Below are 20,085 nucleotides of genomic sequence, written 5' to 3' on the forward strand. Positions count from 1 at the left end.
TGGATCCTCATCAGCACCCATAATTGATGCCTCATCAGTGTACATCAGTGTAGCTTATCGTGCAGCCTCATCAGTGCAGCACATTAGAGCACATCAGTGCAAATTAATGTCTCACTACGGCAACTTATCAGTGCATTTCAGTGCCCTTCAGTGCCTTATCACTGCAGCTTATCAGTGCCCATCATTGCTGCCCCATCAGTGGATCCTCATCAGCACCCATAAGTTCTGCCTCATCAGTGCACATCAGTGTAGCTTATTAATGCCCATCAGTGCAGCCTCAGTGCAGTACATTAGTGCACATCAGTGAAACCTCATTAGTGCACATTAGGGCAACCTCATCAGTGCCCATTATTTCAGCCTGATCTGTGCCTATCAGTGAAGCTTGAGCACCATTAGAGCAGTCTGATCAACACCCATCAGAGCAGCCTAATCAGCACCCACCAGTGCAGCCTCATCAACATCCATCAGTGCAACCTTATCAACATCCATGAGTGCAGCCTCATCAACACCCATTGGTGTAGCCTCATCAGCATACATCAATGCAGCCTCATCAGTCCCCAGCTGTGCAGCCTCATCAGTACCCATCAGTGCAGCCTCATCAACACCCATCAGAGCAGCCTCATTAGCACCAATCTGTGCAGCCTCATTAGCACCCATCAGTGCAGCCTCATTAGCGCCAATCAGTACAGCCTCAATAATGCACCCTAGTGCATTCCCATCAGTGCAGCCACATGCCAGTGCCTCATCACAGCAGAGTGTCACCACAGTCACCACCATGTCTAAAAAATTATTTACCACTGAGGAGGCATACCAAATCCTAAGTCTGACTGACGAGAGCAGCGGGGAGCTCTCTGTATCTCAGTATGATTCTGAATACAAACCATTCTTAAGTAGCGGGACTGTTACAGAATCAGAAGAGGAGGAAAGAGTGCCCACCAAACAAAGGTGTTCTGGCAATGAGCAGGCTACCAGCAGTAGCACAGTGGCATCCACCAGTAGCGCAGTGGCATCCACCAGAAATGGAGAACCTCTGCATGAAAGGCTAAATACTAGTGGGGTGTCACCTCAGCCTCAAAGGGTTAGGGCCCATACCATTCTACCATATGCACTCCAAAACTCTCTATGGTTTCCCCAAAACTCAGGTGCAGCAATTATCCCCACTTTTACTGACCAGACAGGTGTTCTGGCCAATAAGCAACATTTTTCACCTATTGATTTTTTAAATTTAGTTTTCAAGGATTACTTATTACTTTAAATTGTGGACCAGTGCAATCTCTTAGCCCAACAATTTATAGCCAACAGCTAAACATCAAGTTATGCCTGTCCCTATGAATGGAACCCATTGACAGTGGAGGAACTTACAATCTTTTTGGGCCTCACATTTAATATGGGACTCACAAAAAAAAGAAATACACTCTTAGTGGTCCACCCATCTCATCCATCATATGCCCATTTATTCATCCATTATGTCAAGAACAAGATATTTAATGATCATGCACTTCCTCCGTTTTAATGATAACACCCAATGCCCTCCCAGAAATGACCCACAATTATTTATCCCAGACAAAAACATCTGTGTGGATGAGTCACTGGAAGGCTGGAAAAGTCTTACACATGTGGTATTGCCATACTTAAGAGGAGTGGAATAATGCATTTTGGGGTGTAATTCTTGGTATGTACGTGTTAGAAATATCTTATACATTGGCAACTTTGTGTGAAAAAAAAACGTGTTTTCATTTTCTTTTCGCATTTTCCAAGAACTTGCGGTAAAAAAATACATGTGCAAAATACTCATTATGCCTCTTAGAATAAATCTTGGGGTGTTTGCCTCCCAAAATGGAGTCATTTTGGCAGTAATTGCATTATCCTGGTGATCCAGGACCTTCAAAAGTGTGAGAGGCTGTAAGGAAATTAGATGTGTAATTTATGCTCCTTTTATGCTCCTAGAATGCCGGAAAGTGCTACTTATATTGGTGGGCCCTTATATGTGGCCAAGCTGTGGAAGCGTCTCAAACATGTGGTATTGTCATACTCAGCAGAACTACAGTCTACTTTCCAAAAAGGGGTCATTTGGGGGGTATTTGTACTGTCCTGACTTGTTTGTGTCTCAAGAAATGAGAGTCAGTACATCAGGTGTGGTCAGTTTTCAATGACTGGTACCATAGCATGTAAACTCTATAGCTTTCACACAGACCAAATAAATTACACAATTTGGGTTATTTTTACCAAAATAAGGTATCAGTATAAATTGTGGCCACAATTTATGAGGAAAAATACTTAATTGCAAAATTTTAATTAATTTAAAAATTAATTTTTTCTTCAAAATGTTAGGACTTTCATTTATAGTGCAAAAAAATTAAAAAAAAAACCCCAGTACTGATTAAATACCAGCAAAAGAAATATCTAATTGTGTGGAAAAAAAAGACAAAAATTTCATATGGGTACAGTGTTGCATGACTGAGAAATTGTCATTGAAATGTGAGAGTATTGAAAGCTGAAAAATGGTCTGGGCAGCAAGGGGGTATAAGTGCCCAGTAAGTAAGTGGTTAAATATAAATGCAGATATGTGGTGAGTGCTGATATAGAGAGCCGCTAGCACAAAGGATAATGGTAACAAATCACACAGAACATATAAAGTAAAGTGCAGCGCTAATATTAAATAGCATCATTAGTGCGAAAACAACAATAAAGTGTAAATATAATAACACTGAAGTGGTATGATACATAAATAAATGTCCATCCAATAATATAACAAAGTGATAAAAAACTGGTAAAAAAATAAAAATAAAATTAAAAATAAAAAAGTGTCCGTGGTACTACAAGACACAGCAATACCAATGCTGAATATCCAAATAAGTGCTCTAAATCCAGTGAGGGAATCCACTACCGCTAATGGCTATGCACTCACCAGAAAGCTACTGGTATAGTAGCATTAATGCTGATCTCATAGATAAATACTCAGGGATCCATATGCACAGATTAGACTTCTCTGATGAGTGCTGGTGAACTCAGATCAGAAAAGGGAATTCTCCAAAATGTTTGCCGCTCTGAGTCACGGACGCAGCGTCATGACGTCAGCGTGTAATGCTCCACCCAACGCGTTTCATGTGCATGCACGTCCTCAGGGGTACGCCCATTTTTAAGTGGTTAAATATGAATGCCAGAGCTCTAATCCATTGAGTACTATAGTCTTAATGCATATTAATGGAATTCCTTTTTCATATGATCATCATATCACATGGGAAAACAATAGCTTACATTTTGCATGTATCTGTTGGGATATTCGCTTTCTACACATATTATATAGCAATAAATTAACTAAATATTAAAGACTGCAGGAAAACGGATACAGAATTTCTTAAATTATATTTACATAGGTTGTTTTGCAGTGTGGTTCACAATGCTGTGATACATGGTACTGCTGGAGCAGATATGTTTTCTATATTGAAATCTCAGTAGTCTCTCCTGTTCACACAGACCAGACATTTAAATAGCTCTGGCAGCCAGTACCGCAAGACTGGTGACCTGAATTTTCTCTGCTGCAGTTGAGCAATGTAACCTGGTCACCTCGCTGCTCCCAACAAGTGACTGGGTAGTAAAGCATCAGTAGTAGACTTATAAGGTCATTTTGGTGTTCTCTCCTGTCAGCAAATTTTTTTGCCATCAGATTTGAATGCAGCACTCCTGGTTGTTCCCAAGTACTGCCCTTTCCTCTCCCAGTCTGACTGATGACACACTGGATTTCAAGAAGTACAAATTACAACATACTCCGAGATTTATGCTAGTTTCATTTAAAATACATTTAATGAGCGTTTAACCATTACAGAAGTCACACTGCTAGTAAATGGATAATGTAACTCTTGCAATTCATTCACAGTTGGACAGAAATGCATATAATTTGAAAGGTAAAACAGTTCCCATATACAGTATGTACAGTAAATCATATGTGTATTTAGCTGTTTGTGTGGAATTTAGGTTTAAGATACCCCTTGGATCTGTTATATGTTCCCCTCTTTGGTGGGAATCTGTACTATGGGGGATATGGGTTGGGAGATTTTATTGTAGAGGGGAAGGTTTGGTGCATTCTGTGGCCTGTGGCCTGTGTGTTATATACTTCTGACCCTGGAGTGTGTGCATTATGCACTTATGAGCTTGGCACACATGTGTATCATGTGATTCTGAAACCTGCTTCCTGTGAAATATGCACTCTTGGCCTCTGTACTCTGTATGTTTTACACTTCTGAGCCCTGCACCCTGTGTGTTATGTCATTCTGAGCCCTGCACCCTGTGTGTTATGTCATTCTGAGCCCTGCACCCTGTGTGTTATGTCATTCTGAGCCCTGCCTTCTGTGATATACACACTCCTAGTTCTGCACTCTGTGCTATGCCATTCTGAGCCCTGCCTTCTGTGATATACACACTCCTAGTTTCTGCACTTTGTGCTATGCCATTCTGAGCCCTGCCTTCTGTGATATACACACTCCTAGTTCTGCACCCTGTGTGTTATGTCATTCTGAGCCCTGCCTTCTGTGATATATACACTCCTAGTTCTGCACCCTGTGTGCTATGCCATTCTGAGCCCTGCCTTCTGTGATATACACACTCCTAGTTCTGCACTCTGTGCTATGCCATTCTGAGCCCTGCCTTCTGTGATATACACACTCCTAGTTCTGCACTCTGTGCTATGCCATTCTGAGCCCTGCCTTCTGTGATATACACACTCCTAGTTCTGCACTCTGTGCTATGCCATTCTGAGCCCTGCATTCTGGGCGTTATGCACTTCTGGCCCCTGCAATGTCTTCATTATGCACTCCTGAGCCCTGCACTATATTCACTACATTCAATACTTCTGATGATGGCCCACTGTATTGGGCTTCATATGACACACTCCTGACCACTACACTCTAAATGCATTACTTACTGCTAAAAATTCTTCTTAAATGTAAGCTGTATATAGAAAAGCATATGTAATGTACATGTCAATAGACATGTAGCAGAGTAATAAAGCACATATTTGTGTAAAAGGACTGTGGAATATGTGTGCTGGGTATACAGTGAATAAGTACAGATTTTACTTAGCCATAGCCCTTTAACTCTTTTACTGACACTGTCTTACAATGGTGGTGGGGGGAAGATTACATAAATTCCCAAGATGACTGGTGGCTTTCTAATGAAAGTGATCTGACAACTGTACAGCCACCCAATTGCCCCTCTGCCATGCTTGCCAGGCTCTGCTAGCTAATCTGTGGGCCCAGATGTCATGAAAGCCTATACAATGTTACAGCATGTAAACAGTGTGTGTGTAAAGGTTCCAGAGCTATTCAGTTTGATGCAGGAATATTGGACAGATGCTGATTTAATGCTGATAAAATAAGGACAGCATTTAGAGGTTAGCATTAGAGTTAAAGTGGCATTAAAGGTGTCTTTTTAACTTAAAAAATACTAAACATGTTAAATATATCTGCTCTGTACAATGGTTTTGCACAGAGCAGTCCTGATCCTCCTCTTTGAGGGTCCCCGCCAGTGATCTTGGCTCCTCCTCTTCTCCGTGTGTCTCCATAGCAAATTACTTGCATGCTCGCTCCAGAATTGTGTGTATCTATGGAGCAGTGCTTCATAGACACACACATAGGGGCTTAGCCTTGCCCCCGCTTCCTCTTAACTGCATTTGATTGACAGCAGCAGGAGCCAATGAGAGAGGGGAGAAGAGATGCAGCTGTGCAAAGTGCAGAAACTCTTCTCTCCTCTCTTCTCTTTCCCTCACACAGAAAGGACAGAGAGCAATAAAATGTTTTTTGCCTTAATGCAGGTAATTTAAGGTGTTAGCTATAGATTAAGTTAAAGTATATATTTTTCATTTTGAATATGGTAAAAAATGGATAAACAGGGGGTTAGGTGTGTTTTTTTTTGCAACTGTACTTTATTATATAGATTTTCCTTCATTTCCTGACTTAGAAATACAATAGGAAGTAAAAAAAAAATCTCTGCAAAGTGTGGAAAATGTCCACGTAGAAAGTGTTTACCAGAATAAGTGTTCCAATTGAAAGCTTCCTGTTTTGGTGACAACTGAAAATGTTAGATTTCCCATAACTTTCTGTCTCAGTGAAAATGGTTACCAAGATAAAAGAGAAAGAGAACCTCCCGTGAGAGAACACGGACAACAAAAAAAAAAATAGTAAATGGAAACCAAATTTATGTGAGAACCTATTTTTTCAACAACACATAATAAACTTTTTTTGACAGCATCTTGATGTGCTTGCTTTTATTTGCTTTTATAGAACTTTTGTTGAACTTTAGCCAAGCACCCCTTTCAACACCAAGGAGACTGAATGTTATGAGTTGTTGTTACTCAAGCAATACAAAAACTTTAAAGGGATTCCTGAACCTAACTAACTAAATTCAAAGTTAAAATAAACATTTTTAATTTTTACCTTTAAAGCTTTCCTCCACCACCCCCAGCACTACATGGGTTAAATGCCCATTTTCTCTTGAGGATGATAAATAAGGTAAAATATGACTGGTTCCCTCAAAACAACTCTTCTTTGCAGCCCTGATGGTCACAGGCTCCCCAGTGTGACCCAGTACTATGCAGAACCAATAATCCTGCATTGTTTGTGAGGACAGTGAAGGCCTTTTCACATACTAAGAGCACTAGAGAGCATTGAAGAAGAGCATTGGCCACTGAAAGAGTGCAAAAAAGGTATGTATTTGCCTTTTAAAGATTACTGGTGAGAAGTTAGGAATTAAGTGTTAATTCAAGGTCTTTGGTTAAATTGTAAGGTGAAGATGAAGTGAATTATGTAATTTTGTGGATTAAAGAATTGGACAAGCTGAATTTTGTTTCATATTATTGGAAATTAAAATCCCCCAACACCAAACACTACCATTTCCAGTGCTGAAGCCTAATTAACCTAATCAAGAGTTTTGATGAATAGAGGGAAATGTTTTTTATTAGGGGCTGATTTATAAATAAGAGATCACTATCTGCTCTCCATTATGCTCTACAGTATTAATACCACAATCTGCATTTTGTGGCCATTTATAAAATGCAGGCTGAAGTATTGGGTCTACAGGGCTTCACAGAGTTGTCTCTGAGAGAGCTGGTCATGGTTCTTTGCCAGGTCATGTGACCAGACTGTGCAACCCCAAGGTGAAACACAGTGCTGGGTAGAATAAGCCTTCATAAAACTAGTAAAAACCTATCTCTCTACTCCTCAGCTCACCCCATTAGTTTCCTCACGTATCACTGATTTACTAACAAACATATCAGCCTGGATGTCACACCACTTCCTAAAACTCAATCTATTCAAAATTGAGCTCATAATATTTCCTCTCCTACGCGCCTCTTCCCCTGATTTCTTGGTCAGGATCAATAGCACCACTATCAACTCATCCCTGCATGCCAGGGTACTAGGTGCAACCCTGGATTCTGAACTATCCTTTCAGGCCCACATCCAGTCCATGTCCAAATCATGCTTCCTCAACCTCTGCAACATCTCCAGAATATGCCCCTTTTTAACCAATGATACCACAAAGCTCCTAATTCACTCCCTGGTTATGTCTCGCCTCAACTACTGCAACTCCCTCCTCATTGGCTTACCTTTACATAGTCTATTTCCCCTCCAGTCCATGATGAATACTGCTGCCAGGCTCATCCACCTTACCAACCGTTCAGTGTCTGCTACCCTTCTCTACCAATCCCTCCACTGGCTTCCAATCACCCAACAAATAAAATTCAAAATACTAACAACAACTTAAAAAGCCATCCACAACTCTGCCCCCAGCTACATCATCAACCTGGTCTCAAAATATCAACCAAACCACTCTCTTCGATCCTCCAAAGACCTTCTGCTGTCTAGTTCCCATATCACCTCCTCTCATGCTCGCCTCCAGGACTTCTCCCTAGCTTCTCCCATCCTATGGAACTCCCTACACCAATCTGTCCAGCTGTCTCCTAATATATCCAACTTTAGACGATCCCTGAAAAACATTCTCTTTAAAGAAGCCTCTCCTGCTTTACCTAGTAAACCACCATTTATTTCCTTCATCAGCTAATCCCCCCACAGCTATTACCTTTAGTATCACTCAACCCATCCTCCTACATTGCAAGCTCTAACAAGCAAGGCCCTCTGTTTCCTCTTGTACCAAATTGTATTGTAACTGTAATGTCTACCTTCATTTTGTAAAGCTTTGAGCAAACTGTTGGCGCTATATAAATCCTGTATAATAATAATCCTGTATAATAGTATATCTACAATTCAGATTCATTACAGAAGGCTTGTAGCCACCAAATAATCTGCAGGCTATAAAGTATAGGATAAACCTAAGGCACAAATGATACATCATATGTATATGTATATGATTTACATTATAAGGGGGCAAGTTACAGTTTCACCACAAGTGTTTATCTAAAAGAATGATTTTCTGTAATGTTGCCTTTCCTTTTTAATGTATTTATTTAGAAAGTAGTCAACAAAGAAGAGTCCACTTGATAATCTCATGAATCAGTAAAATATACTGATATTTCTAATCATCATCAACAACACCATCATTTCTATCATCATACCAACATTAGGCATTCATTTTATACCTATTTACCCTAAAACATATTCAAATTTTGTAAAATCTACACTTAGCGTTTAAAGTTCTGCCTTGGCAACAGATATCTCAGATGATGTTTTTTTACTTAATTGCAATTTTTAATTGCGTTGTAATACTATCATCTGCCTTATGTTTTATATTGTATTGTAGAGCCAATACATGAACATATTTCATGTGTAATACAGTATGTTGCGATGCATTAAATTAAAAGGGAAGTACATTGGAAATTAACTAAGTTCACAAACCCTTTGAAAAATTGTTATGACAAATTCATTGGTTGTATCTGATATTACTGATAAAATATATGCATGCTTTTTTTTTTTTTTACATTTTTGCTTAACATATAAAACCCATAATTATGAAATACATGTAATGTAACACCTTTGACAAGTCAACAGATTTTTTTTTCTCTGCAAATTAATCGAAGGTAATTACCTATTAATTTGCGTTAAATGGAATGGCACAATTGTTAATTTGTGAAACCATGAATATTAATTCACTGCATTTTCAAACTTTCTAGGTACATTTTTAGTAGTTTCCTCTTTGTCCACTTATAGGATTTTTCAGCGCTACCTCAGTCTAAGATATACTATAATATTTAAAATATATTAATGTACAAAAGTAAACACATATATTTTTATATAACCTAATATAAAATGTATGTACTGGTTTAAAACTAATGTAATATATGACTTTTCTAGCTCTTAAGTTTAGATCTGGAGCAATTTTAAAAATAAACAAAATAAATAAGGCTGCCTGTGGTTATAATTTATTTGACTACTATCAAAAACTGTGATTTTTTTTAAAATACTGCTTCTTAAAATCAAATATTTAATTTTAAATATATGAAGTTCTGGTAAGGTGCTGGGGTCAATACTTATTTAATAAATGTTCATAGAAGTGAACTGATGATGTATTGCATCTTATAGGAATTGCATTACATTGAAAAAAGTAAATTTGCCAAGAAACTGTATTGTTGCATACACATGCATAGTCATACATATGCAGTAGTGAAAAGAAAACAGTCAGAATCCATCTTGTGTTTGTTCAGCCTTCGCAGAGAGAACTCTGATTGGTTGTGATGGGTTACTGCACTTAGCCCCTTCACAAACAATTATATTTTGGTTAACTCAAAGGACATAAAAAGCTTTATTTGTGATGCTGTTTTGAAAAATACCAGTCTATTTTTTATTATAGGCCCTTATATGGACATAAAATGTAATTTTTTTAATACTGTAACTTTGACAAATACAATATAAAGCAGATGTGCATTGCATCTTTATGTTATAGTGCTTTGGGCTACAGAGGCTTAATTAATGTATAATTCTACAACCTGCATTGGATCACTGTGACTGGCTCTCATGCTGATCACATGATTGGAAAGCACATTGATTGTTTCCTCAATCACTTGGAGATCTTTTGGAATAAGAGCCCTAAAATTAGGAACACACAGCTATAATTTCCTAGTTCTTTTCTTAAACATTATTGTTCTTATGCCATAGGGAATCATGCTTGAGAACACTGACAGCCAGGTTGCAAGGGAAGCTATAAAAATGTTTCTTTTTCTTTTAATTGTACTATTTTAAAGCCATATTAAACTTAAAAAAAATTACTGTATCACATTGAAGTCTGTTACTTTTCAACTTCTTTTAACAGGCCAGGCTGTCTAGCAAAAGTGTAGGTTAGAGGGTTGAGACAAGCCATTTACAACTGACATGGGTGCTTACAATTGTCTGATTTTCTTAATTTATTTAAAACTAATTTAAAAGGTAGAAAAAAGTGTTAAACAGAGTTAAGCTTTAATTTGTCAGTCAAGTCCATACAAATGGTAATACCAACTCCATCCATAATACTGGTGTCACTAAGAATAAAGGATTTGCTAAACAGAGAACAGTAGTAGCTGTTTGCTTACAGTCTACAACTCTGTAATTAATTGAAAGTCTGTAAAGAGCTAACTTATATAGCTGAGTGTGTAGTTTGAGTTAGTAAGCTTTGTAGATAACAGTTTTTTTTTAAACTTGTAAACACAGCAAGAAAGACATATTCAAATATACCAAAATATTGTGTGTATATATACACACACTCACCAACCACTTTATTAAGTACACCTTGCTAGTACCTGGTTGGACCCCCTTTTGCCTTTGGAACTCTCTAATTCTTCGTGGGATAGATTTAACAAGGTTTTTTGAAAATTCCTTAGAGATTTTGGTTTATATTGATAGATATAGGATAGCGTCACACAGTTGCTGCAGATTTGTCGACTGCACATCTATGATAATAATCTCCTGTTCCACCACATCCCAAAGGTGCTTTATTGGATTGAGATCTGGTGACTGTGGAGGCCACTGGAGTACAGTGAACTTATTGTCATGTTCAAGAAACCAGGTTGAGATGATTTGAGCTTTGTGACATGGTGCAATGTCCTGTTGGAAGTAGCCATCAGAAGATGGGTACGCTGTAGTCATAAAAGGATAAACATGGTCAGCAACAACACTCAGGTAGCATTTAAACAATGCTGAACTGGTACTAAGGTGCCCAAAGTGTGCCTAGAAAATATCCCCTCATTCTATCACCCCCAGCCTGAACTATTGATGGATCCATGCTTTCATGTTGTTTACACCAAATTCTGACCCTACCATCTGCTTCAAAGTTCAAAGTGTTGTGCGTTCAGAGATGTATTCTTCATACCTTGGTTGTAACATTTGGTTATTTGAGTTACTGTTGCCTATTATCTTGAAAAAGTCTGCCCATTCTCCTCTGACCTCTGACATCAACAAGGCATTTTCATCCACACAACTGCTGCTCACTGGATATTTTCTCTTATTTCGGACCATTTTCTGGGATCTTGCCCAACTGGCGCCATTAAACCACCAGGGAGCACTAGCCACCAGGGAGCATATCTGTCAGACCTGGTGGTCATTGCCTTACTATTCATGTGAGTTCCCAATTATACCATTTGCTTTTTTATTCATTAAAGACATACTTCACTATTTCTACCATTTTGCCCCTGGCTCATTATTTACGAGCCCCATCAAGCTGGAGCGTTTTGGAGGAGTATGATCAGGAGTGGACTCCATTGGACCTACCAGCGAAACCTGAGGTGTCCCTCGTGAGTGTTTGCTATCATTCCCGGGTGACTTACATGGTGACCGGATGCAGTCCTGTTTGCTGGCCAGGCCATGATGTCCGCTGATATACATACAACGCTCAGTTTGTATGTTTTTGCGGTAAGCACACTAATTTACTGGATTATTCTACAAGCCTAACTGGATTTGGAATATACCAATTACCACTGTGATATTGTCTCTTTCACCTTTACCAGTCATATCACATTTGGGATTATTTATGTTTGATTGACGGTTTACATTGATTAATCAATTTACAGTGACTCTGGTTATACGGATGTTTTTTATATTATCCTCTTTTATGATATTTAGCGCTGCATACCTTTCATTGTTGTCATTTTTTTAGGTGTTGAGGATTGCCTTGTGTGCTAGCTGCTCGTCTGAGATCGCGCTCACTCACACTATCTTGTTTGATACAATATATTTGTTTCCAAAAAATAAAAAGATACATAATTGCTCATAAATGCTTTTTTGATTTTGAGGAAAAAATGTTCCATATTACATACTACTGACAATGAAAGAGTAAATCTTCAGTGGCAAGCCATTTATGGAAAAATGGTCATAATGTTTTCAAAACTCAACTTTAAGGTGACAAAGTTCATCCTCCAAAACAATGTGTTGATTTTCATTTGAGTAGAGCAACTGCACTTTAGCCACGTACTTTGTTAGACCTATGACCTCCAATTAAATTATGCTGCAGCACTTAATTGTAAGTATTATGCAACTACAGTTTTCTCTTATTCCTCCTGCAAAGTCCAATAATTACCAGTGAAGCCTGTCAGTGAATTCTACCTTATGTGTCTTCCCGCGATGGTGCATCAATGTTTCTGAATTCAAAATACAGTTGTCATGTAGACTATGGCTGCTTTCACTACAGTGGGATGTAAAATGTTTCTGGGAGTGTGGCTGACAGTATTGCCACACCTAGTCTTGCCCACTGCTTTCCTGTTTTAAACACTGCTGGAACCATCCGACTATAAGCTGCATTGTTTAGAGAGAGGAAGCATGTGAGACACACCTTTGATTGTACTTTAAAATATTAATAATAGTAACAATGAAAAAGGCATGCATATATTTACTTCAAGTAGTTGCCTAATAACAATGGCAGAATATAGTTTCTATAGCATACTGCAGAAAAATGATGTCATGTACAAGCTTTAGGAGCTGTAGAATAGTCTGGGTTTCAGTCAAATAGAACTCTTAAAGTGGTTGTAAACGCTTAAGGTTTTTTTTAACTTCATGCATTCTGTGCTGTTCCCCCCGCAGCCCCCTCCTAACACTCACCTGAGCCCCCTCTCAATCCAATGATGTGCATGGGAGCCTCAGCTGCTCTGGGTCTCTCTCTCCTCATTGGCTGAGGCACACCAGTAAGCGACACTGATTACTGTGCTTGTTGCACTGCTCAATTACATGTCTATTTTGACATCTCTGCTATATTTCAATCTGATGCCGATGTACCCTCTGCACAAGAACTATTCAATCACTTTGTTTTTGGTAACAAATTGCTTGCTACTGTAAGTCATAGAAGTGACAAGCAAATGATCAATTTCACTTTCCTGACAGTATAAGGTGCCAAGAAGAGACAACACATTTTGTGTTTATGCCTGAATCATGTGGTCTGTTGCAGAACACCTTGACCCTTTAAGAATAAAGCACTTTTTCTGCATTTGTTACATATTGCCACTGTTGCCAATTATATTATACATTTAGGTGCCTTTGTTTACATGAAACCTTTACTGTTAAAGTGGTTTTAAAAGATTTTTTTTTCTTTTAAATAATAAACATGCTATGGTTGCCTGCTCTGTGTAATGGTATTGCACAGAGTGACCCATAAACCTCCTCTTCTGGAGGTCACCTTCCAGAGCTCTTGGCTCCTCCTCTTCTGTGTGTACCCCCATAGCAAGCTATGTGCTATGGGGGCACATGTGCTGGCGTGCTCCTAAACCCCCCCCGCTCCCTCTTCACAGAAGTTGATTGACAGCAGGAGCCAATGGAGGGGACAGGAACAGAGACCTGCACCACTGCCTACAGGCCCTGCACTGAATTAAGATACATAATTATATAAAGAGGTGGGGGAGGGCATACAACTTCTGGGACATTTTTCACCTTAATAGAGGGAATGCATTAGGCAAAAAATGTCTTGCCATTAGAACCACTTTAATACAAACACATGCAATGGACCCATCGAAAATGAACAAAAACAGTATCCAATAAGATTCTGTGATATACAATATCACCTTTTTCAGACATAGGGCATTTATGTGTCGTTACTTTTACCATTAAAACTTTCAATCCTCATTTTTTTTTCTTATGCAATGGTAGTATGCAGAGCCATGTAAATAATCCTGCTATGTCACAGTATACAACTCTGTGACTCACTAACATAAATCACCTTAATACACCAAAAATAAATATGACCATTTATCTAACTTACATGTAGTCACTTTAGGATTGTGTCCTGTTTATTGGTGTAAGATATGGGCATCATGGCTTCTATGAAGTATGGTTTTGGCAACAACAGCAAGACGATAACCTGACAGACCATCCGAGGGGGACAAAATTAATGAAAAGGCCCTCCATTAAAAAATGTGACATATACTGCATTTTTAAATCACAGTATTAACATACACTTGGCCATGTCACAAATAGTACAAGCAAAAAGGTTGAATCATAGGTAGGCCTTTGAGCATAAAGGTATCATTTGAAGCCTAGTACAAATAAAAGGTTTAAATACGGTACATAAAAACTAGATAGATAGATAGATAGATAGATAGATAGATAGATAGATAGATAGATAGATAGGCCTTTCCACAACCATTCCAGTTCTTTTTAGGCCACAACCCAATTAACGCCTACTCTACAAGTACCAATTGCCACACACATAAGGCAACTAAGCATATCACTCTACCACTCTACCCACTTTGTTCTTTTCACACTTCCCCAACTCTGTTCTATTGATTTCCTGCTCCCCAGTCCTGTTCCTCCACAATGTTTCCCCCAATTCCCTCAGTGGTTTCATTGTTGGACTTCAATAGACAAAGAGGGAAAAACTCAGTAAAGAGTACAGACATAGTAAAGAATAGGAGACAGAAATAAGGGAATAGTAGTTGAGTTGCAGGAATTGTATGTAAAATCTAACATTTAACGTATTTGCTCCATTTTGGTTTGGTAAATTAAAGAATTAAACAAGTTTGCTGTGTCCGTTTGGTAAGGAAAAATGCCCATGTATCCTGAAAAAATAATGATCAGATACCCTTCCTGTACTCTCTTCCCTACTCATATCAGTTACATTGTTCTTAGTTCTGTCATCAGACTACAAAACACATCCCTCCTAAATTACAGAGAAGAGGAGGGGGTATTCTGCAGTCTGAACACATTTCCTGTTCTAGAGTGTCAACACTGTTTTCCATAGACACAAAACAGCAAATATGCATTGTCACCCCTGGACAAAGTTGTTGGAATCACCATGCGAAAATAAAGGAAAAAGAAAAAGATGACAAAACACATGCCTTCTAAAGGTATAAAGAAGAGGAGTGGGGGGAGTGTCCTGCAGTATTAACACAATTCCTGTGCTAGAGTAATGATTCTGTTTCTCTGTAAATACAGTACAGTGAGTCAATATTGTCACCCAGGTAGTGCATTACTTGCAGGATCACCAGTGAAACAAAAGCCAAAAGCCACAAAGTCATTAATAATCTGCACCATATTAAATTGTTGTTCTTAGGGTTTGGATACACTTTAAGTGTTGGGCAAATGGGAAGTGTGAGGCATAGGTTGGGTCATGCAAAGAGAAATTAAGTAAGTTATACATTAGAAATGGACAGATATGAGGCCTAGAGAGCAGGGACAGACCAAGAAGTAAAAAATGGGTGGAGACAGACATATAAATCTAAAACAGAAGGACAGAGTCAATAACATAGCCTAATAAAGAGAAGGATATTGTTTAAAATAACAAGTGTAAATCTGTAAAAAAAAAAGTATAAATAATAAAAATAATAAAGAACACCTTCAAAAATATGTGCCTCTAGTCACCTAGTCTTATACGTTGTGTATGCTCCTGTATTATTAGAGCTTTTCTTTCTTTTTTTCATACCTACTAACTGATATGCTGTGAAAGAGCTATGGCCACAAGAGACCTAAGATTCAAAAATATGCACATGTACTTAGTAGCTAGAGTCAGAAAATATGCAATATATAACATGCATTTTTTTTCAAAGAAAGAATAAAGATTTAGTTGAAATGCCTTTGAGTAAAGTTGTGTTAACTAGATATTATTGAGAGAATTTTCCCTAAGGATGCATAAAGGTTTAAAAGGATGACAGATGGTGAAAAAAATGTGTATAGCACTTAAGTTACACCTAATTTAAATATAGGTGTAAGATGACTTCTAACATCAGACTCACCAAAAATGAAAACATAAAATAGATCTATACCACGCTCTAATTAATTATAGCTTAGAATGTGCAGTAACACAAGTCTGTCTGCTACCATAGCAGGAAACATTTTTAAAACAGTCACATTTTTTTTCAACTTTCAGCAAGTTGCTTTCTTTTGCATGACAACATGACAGTTTTATTACACTTGCCTATGACAATTTGCAAATTAGTGTTAGAACAATATTAAGACCAATCACTAAATGGATCTCACAGTAAGGTAAACATGAGGCTGGAATGGATTCACTGTAGCTTGAGTTAAAATTGCATGTCTGTGTCCGGCAAGAACCTCTCTGCTGTGAAAAATTGCTGGATTTTTATTTGTATGCGAGTGTGTATGTATTAACACACATTATATGTGTGTGTGCACGTGTGTGTTGTGTGTGTGTTCATTAACCCTGAATGCTACAAACTTAACTCTTACATTATTTATTAACTATATATATATATATATATATATATATATATATATATATATATATATATAGGCAGTGTGTGTATTAGCCCTTAGTTTAATTCTACAGATACATCACACATTTTTGGAATATGGATAGATAGATAGATAGATAGATAGATAGATAGATAGATAGATAGATAGATAGATAGATAGAGTGAGTGTGTGTGTGTATAACCCTTAGTTGAATGCTACAGACACTTCATACCTTTTTTTAATGTATATATAGTGTGTGTATTGCCCTTAGTTGAATGCTACAGAGACTTCATACATTTTTGTTATATATATATTGAATGTGTGTGTGTGTATTAACCCTTAGCTGAATGCTACAGACACTTCATACATTTTTGTAATGTATACATATTGTATGTATTAACCCTTAGCTGATTGCTAAAGACATTTCATACATTTTTGTAATGTATATATATTGTGTGTGTAATCCTTAGCTGAAAGCTACAGACACTTCATACATTTTTGTAATGTATATATATATATATATTGTATGTATTAACCCTTAGCTGAAAGCTTCAGACACTTCATACATTTTTGTAATGTATACATATTGTATGTATTAACCCTTAGCTGATTGCTAAAGACATTTCATACATTTTTGTAATGTATATATATATATAGATATATATTGTGTGTATAACCCTTAGCTGAAAGCTACAGACACTTCATACATTTTTGTAATGTATATATGTGTATAACCCTCAGTTAAATGATACAGACACTTCATACATTTTTGTAATATATATATATATATATATATATATATATATATATATATATATAGTGAGTGTTTGTGTGGGTTTGAGTATTAACCCTTAGCTGAATGCTACAGACACTTCATACATTTTTAATCTGTGATATGGCAAACGTCACTTTCAGAGATAACATATGCAGACATTCAGCAACTATGATGAGTCGCAGTACTGTCTTGTTAACATCTTCCAACAGAGCAAGGCTTGCATCTCTTGACCAAAAAAAAAAAAAAAAACCCTAGGCAGCCAAACGATGTGCTTCCATCTCTCTCCCTTATCTGTGTCTGTGGTTTGCTGAGTACATTCCACAAACGATCCAGTGCCCGAACAAACAGAATAGTCTATGATCCTGCCCCTGCACTACATCTATATCACCACTGACACCACAAGGAGTGAACTGGGGGAAGTTTGTCCATTGTTTAGGGATTTTCTCTTTAAATAACTCCACATAAACATCAGATCTCAGCCAAATAAAAAAAAAAAATAAGCTTTTGTCTCCATATTCCATAAAACAACATTGATGAAGCTTAAATCCCTATGCCTCCAGAGCCCAGCAGCATCCCTTGCATTCAATCTTCACCCATCCAGGACAGAATCGCTATGCTAATGAAGCAAGTCTAGCAGTTTTCGGATGCCTGATCTGCATGCCATAGATCTGGTGTCACTGACAATGCCTACAGAGAATAGTACAGACAAGCAAAGCACAGTTTTCTGCCTAGCCATCCTGACTTTGCCCGCACATATGATCTCCTGCTGTAATGTAGCACATAAGGCAGTAAGCAATGATCCTGTGCTTTGTGTAGCTCTGCAGTCCCATGCTCTATACATCTAGAGAAGGAAGCGCCGTGTATGGTCTCCTTACCTTGGCTGACTTGCCCTAACTGGTGTCAACGGAACTTATTTTTTGGAGGCGGAAAATGGGGAGCTAGTGAGCGCTGTCAGCACAGCTGCCCTCATGTCCTCAGAGAGGAGAGCGACTCCAGCACTGTGCAACTCCAAAAGCCTCAGCTTGTCTGCTCAGCTGCTGCAGCTCATTGGGGCCGCTCCGATTGGTTACTGATCACTGGCCAGCCTCCTTCTTCTCCTCCCTTCTGCTTTCTTAGCGAGCTTTCTCCTTCTTCTCCTTTTTTTTTATCTCTCTCTTTTTTCTGCTTTTTATTTCCTTTTAGGCTTCTTGTTTTTTTGCAGGAGCCTTGTGCAGGTTGGGGATTGGCAGCGGGCGCTGAGCAGCGCACAGGAACACCTCCATTCCGTCTAGGAATACGGAGAAAAGAGCAGCCGCGTCGCTGTCCAGCATTTCAGGAGGCTAGGCGCACCTTCCCGGTCCTGTGCATGAGAAATGACAGCAGAGCTCAGGCAGAATTGTGAGTGGGCTGTACACACATACAGGAGGAAAAAAAATCGGGGGGATGTTTTACTGGCAGCTGGAGGTGTACCAAAGTGAGGAGAGGCAAGGAGGTGGAGGCACATGTGTGACAAGATGCTAATATGTGCCTATATTCTTCCTGTTTATCACGGACTGCTAAGCATCCAGCTGCTGGCTCATCCATCAGTCCCATGCTGCATGGAAGATTGGGGCTGACAAATGTCCTTTTGTACCCTTCGACCCTGAATTGATGGACTGCTTGCAGCTTGTAAATTGCTTTCCAATAAAAACCATTATTAAAAAAAAAAAATTAAAATTAGAAGGGCTAACATAATGGCAAAGCTAATGAAGTGTCATGTTACAGGCTCAAGTCTTATTTACGCACATACTGTGTCAGTCTTGATGTTTAATGAGATATTCTGTACATTAATGACTTTAGGATATGCCTGTGAAGTCCACTGCATGTCCTGCCTGTTTTATGGGACTATTTTATTTCTCTAGATTTGCATTTCTCAGCACTTCCGCCCTTCTCAGCTAATTACTAGTTCTGTGTTAACCATATGAGCTGGCATCTTTATGGTATCCATAGATAAACCTGAGCTTGAATGGGACATCAATGCTTATCTCTTTAGGTGGGGGACATGATTGGGAATGTGACACTTTTTTTTTAGCATAGTAAAAGGTAGCAATATTACGGCTAGTATATACTCCTGCTGAGATGTTTTAATTTTTTTTTCAGCCATATTGCTAAGGAGAGCATTTTGGCCAAGTGTGGTCCACAAAGAGTTTATATTTTGTGGTGCTGCTGTTGCGTTTTCATCATATATATGCGTGACATGTTTATGTTATTGTTGCTATTGTTTCAATAGTCATTTAATCTATTTAACAGTTAAGAATTAAGTTGGGTTGTATAATGCGTTACAGTAACCTAAACATGTCATAACTGATATACTGTATGGTTATAATAATACGCAGCAGCGGGGAAGAAAGGATCACATAAAAATAGGCAAATAAAGGAAGGCAGAGGGAGCATGGAGGTAGAAGCTAATTATAAGGCAATTAAGTAATGGCAAAGAATACTTATACAGTAAGAAGGCAGAAGGAAAGGGATATCCTAGAAAAGCTATTGATAATGGATCATTTCTTGTAAGAGGATATGTTTACAGATAATGTTGGAATTTAACTGGTTCCAGTAAAAGATGAAAAGGGTGGAGAGACAAAATTGCTTTGATACGCTCATATTTATTGCATATGCTTTTTATTAAACAACATATAATATAAATTAGGAGACAAGTCTGTATGCAGGCAGCTGTGTGCTTTATTCAAAATACCTATTGTTGAG

At 38.2% G+C, this 20,085-nt stretch overlaps 1 protein-coding gene across 1 annotated transcript in view; it reads right to left on the reverse strand.

The window, feature by feature from the left end:
* CDH18 (cadherin 18) overlaps window positions 1-18,834 on the reverse strand; it is an 835,087-nt gene extending 816,253 nt beyond the window's left edge. Inside the window, exon 1 of the mRNA XM_089674838.1 lies at window positions 18,240-18,834. The gene's annotated coding sequence lies outside the window, so the exon portion shown is untranslated. The remainder of the gene's footprint in view (window positions 1-18,239) is intronic.
* Between the last annotated feature and the right edge of the window lie 1,251 nt (window positions 18,835-20,085).

This window comes from Staurois parvus, unplaced genomic scaffold (assembly GCF_062004578.1).
Source record: "Staurois parvus isolate SC_StPar_1 unplaced genomic scaffold, SC_StPar_1.0 ptg000153l, whole genome shotgun sequence".
In the NCBI taxonomy this organism is placed as follows: domain Eukaryota; kingdom Metazoa; phylum Chordata; class Amphibia; order Anura; family Ranidae; genus Staurois; species Staurois parvus.